Below are 3,890 nucleotides of genomic sequence, written 5' to 3' on the forward strand. Positions count from 1 at the left end.
CGAGGGTAGAGGGTCGTCGAGGGGTCGAGGGTTCAAGGGTCGAGGGTCAAGGGTTTGAGGGTCGTCGAGGGGTCGAGGGTTCCAGGTTCGAGGGTCATTGAGGGGTCGAGAGGTTGCATAGTGTCAAAGTATTGAAGAAATCCATGGCTTCATCATTAGCCGGAAGTAACAGGGGCATGATGGCACGAAGTTCTCCAAAGTTATTCTCGAACGGAGTCCCGGATAGGATAATCCACCTTGAAGAGCGTTGTCGTCGAGGCCACCCCGAACCCTTGAAGCGTTGCTGAGGCCACCCCAAACCCTAGAGAAGCATCGAGGCCACTAATTAATATAATTCCTTGTTGTGATTAGCTAGCTAGGTCTACGTTTCCCACTAATATATCCATCTGTCATGTTGTGATTATGTCCCTCGATAACATTTTTTCTATGTATATGTCGTCATTGTCGATATACCCCCTCCCCAATAACTTCGATATATCCATCTCTCATGTTTTTATATTAATTGCCATGTTGTAATATTTGCATAAACTATGGATCATCAAAGAGACTTCGAACAAGAAGAGATATTGGTGAACATAATCCATGGTGGAGGTGATGTCTTGTTGTCGTTTCTCAACGACCTCGAAGAAGGTCTGGAAGGAGCGGAAGGAGGCGGTGATTAAACAATGGAGGAGGAAAGTCATGATCGTGATGGTGGCTCCGGCGACCGTGATGACGGCTCCGGTAACCGAACGGAGTCAGGATCAGCTGTTGCAAAGTCCGGCGAGGTATATATATATATATATATTAATTAAGCCTGTGCTGACTTGCTAATTGATGCATTCATTGTTTTGGTATGTACATATATTAACTCTTATTTCTTCTTTTATAGCCCTCTGGATTGATATGTCTCCAACTATCTATAATTATGAAGTATTCATGCTATTATATTATCTATTTTGGATGTTTATGGGCTATACTAAGCACTTTTATATTATTTTTGTGACTAACCTATTAACCGGAGGCCCAGCCCAAATTGATGTTTTCTTGCCTATTTCAGTGTTTCGAAGAAAGGAATATCAAACGGAGTCCAAACGGAGTGAAACCTTCGGGAGAGTTACTTTTGGAACGGAAGCAATCCATGAGACTTGGAGTGGACGTCAGGGAAGCTTCGAGGTGGCCACGAGGGTCAGGGGCGCGCCCTAACCCCTAGGCGTGCCCCCACCCTCGTGGGCCCCTCGTGGCCCCCCTTACTGACTTCTTTCGCCTACATATGTCCATATACCCTAAAAAACTTCAGAGAGAACCATAGATCGGGAGTTCCATCGCCGCAAGCCTCTATAGCCACCAAAAACCAAGCGGGACCCTGTTCCGATACCCTGCCGGAGGGGGTATCCCTCACCGATGGCCATCTTCATCATCCCCGCGCTCTCCATGACGAGAAGGGAGTAGTTCACCCTCGGGGCTGAGGGTATGTACCAGTAGCTACGTGTTTGATCTCTCTCTCTCTCGTGTTCTTGAGGTGATACGATCTTGATGTATCACGAGCTTTGCTATTATAGTTGGATCTTATGATGTTTCTCCCCCTCTACTCTCTTGTGATGAATTGAGTTTTCCCCTTGAAGTTGTCTTGTCGGATTGAGTCTTGAAGGATTTGAGAACACTTGATGTATGTCTTGTTGTGCTTATCTGTGGTGACAATGGGATATTCACGTGGTCTACTTGATGTATGTTTTGGTGATCAACTTGCGGGTTCAATGAACTTATGCATAGGGGTTGGCACACGTTTTTGTCTTGACTCTCCGGTAGAAACTTTGGGGCACTCTTTGAAGTACTTTGTGTTGGTTGAATAGATGAATCTGAGATTGTGTGATGCATATCATATAATCATGCCCACGGATACTTGAGGTGACATTGGAGTATCTAGGTGACATTAGGGTTTTGGTTGATTTGTGTCTTAAGGTGTTATTCTAGTACGAACTCTAGGATAGATCAAACAAAAAGAATAGCTTCGTGTTATTTTACTACAGACTCTAGAATAGATCGATCAGAAAGAATAGCTTTGAGGTGGTTTCGTACCCTAAAATAATCTGTTCGTTTGTTCTCTGCTATTAGTGACTTTGGAGTGACTCTTTGTTGCATGTTGAGGGATAGTTATATGATCCAGTTATGTTATTATTGTTGAGAGAACTTGCACTAGTGAAAGTATGAACCTTAGGCCTTGTTTCCTAGCATTGCAATACCGTTTACGCTCACTTTTATCATTAGTTACCTTGCTATTTTTATAATTTCAGATTACAAAAACCTATATCTACCATCCATAGTGCACTTGTATCACCATCTTGATACGTCTCCAACGTATCTACTTTTCCAAAAACTTTTGCCCTTGTTTTGGACTCTAATTTGCATGATTTGAATGAAACTAACCTGGACTGACGCTATTTTCAGCAAAACTGCCATGGTGTTATTTTTGTGCGGAAATTAAAGTTCTCGGAATGACATGAAAATCCACGGAGGAACTTTTCAGAAAATATAAAAAATACTGGCGAAAGAATCAAGGCCAGGGGCCCCACACCCTGTCCACGAGGGTGGGGGGTGTGCCCCCTCCCCTTGAGCGCGCCCCTGCCTCGTGGGCCCCCTGGATGTCCACCGACCTCAACTCCAACTCTATATATTTGCTTTTGCAAAGAAAAAAATCAGAGAGAAAGTTTCATCGCATTTTACGATATGGAGCCGCTGCCAAGCCCTAATCTCTCTCAGGAGGGCTGATCTGGAGTCCGTTCGGGGCTCCGAAGAGGGGGATTCGTCGCCGTCGTCATCATCAACCATCCTCCATCACCAATTTCATGATGCTCACCGCCGTGCGTGAGTAATTCCATCGTAGGCTTGCTGGACGGTGATGGGTTGGATGAGATTTACCATGTAATCAAGTTAGTTTTGTTAGGGTTTGATCCCTAGTATCCACTATGTTCTGAGATTGATGTTGCTATGACTTTGCTATGCTTAATGCTTGTCACTAGGTCCCGAGTGCCATGATTTCAGATCCGAACCTATTATGTTTTCATGAATATATGTGAGTTCTTGATCCTATCTTACAAGTCTATAGTCACCTATAATGTGTTATGATGCGACAACCCCGAAGTGACAATAATCGGGATACTTCTCGGTGATGACCGTAGTTTGAGGAGTTCATGTATTCACTAAGTGCTAATGCTTTGGTCCGGTACTCTATTAAAAGGAGGCCTCAATATCCCTTACACTACAAAAAAAAGACACATCCGTGACATTTTGGGCCGAACGAATATTTTTTCTGTCATACATATGACACTTCTATGACGATAACTGTGACAAAACCTGATATCATCATAGATGTGGTGGGCTCCTACTTCTATGACAAAAAATCATGACAGAAAATGGGCTTTTCGTCCTGGGCGGGCTGGAGATGCAGCTGCATGACATTCTTTGGGCCGTAAATGACGGAAAAAACCATGGTAGAAGCGAGGGGGAGGAAAATTTCGGGGAGTTACCGGTTACGGTGGGAGGTCGGGGGCGGAGCGATGCGCGTTTCTCTCGTACACATATGCGCGTGTGTGCGAGGCGTTGGCTCTAACTGAACCCGAGCGAGGCATTGGGCTCTAACTGAACCCGAGCGATTGCACTGCAGGCTACGCGTTACTGAACCCGAGCGATCGATCGATGGCTGTTAACTGAACCCGACGGAGCGATTCCTTTGCTACTGCTGCTAACTGAAGCCGATCGATTGGACGAACATTGAGCATTGCGGGGGGGTTTGGATGAACAGTGAGCAGTGGCATTGCCTCTGGATGAACAGGACCCCGTGGTGTGGAGGGCTGGATGAACAGTAGACGGTGGAGGGGTGGCCGTGGAGGGGTGGTTGAACAGGACCCTGT

Source organism: Triticum aestivum, chromosome 1B, assembly GCF_018294505.1.
Source record: "Triticum aestivum cultivar Chinese Spring chromosome 1B, IWGSC CS RefSeq v2.1, whole genome shotgun sequence".
NCBI lineage: Eukaryota > Viridiplantae > Streptophyta > Magnoliopsida > Poales > Poaceae > Triticum > Triticum aestivum.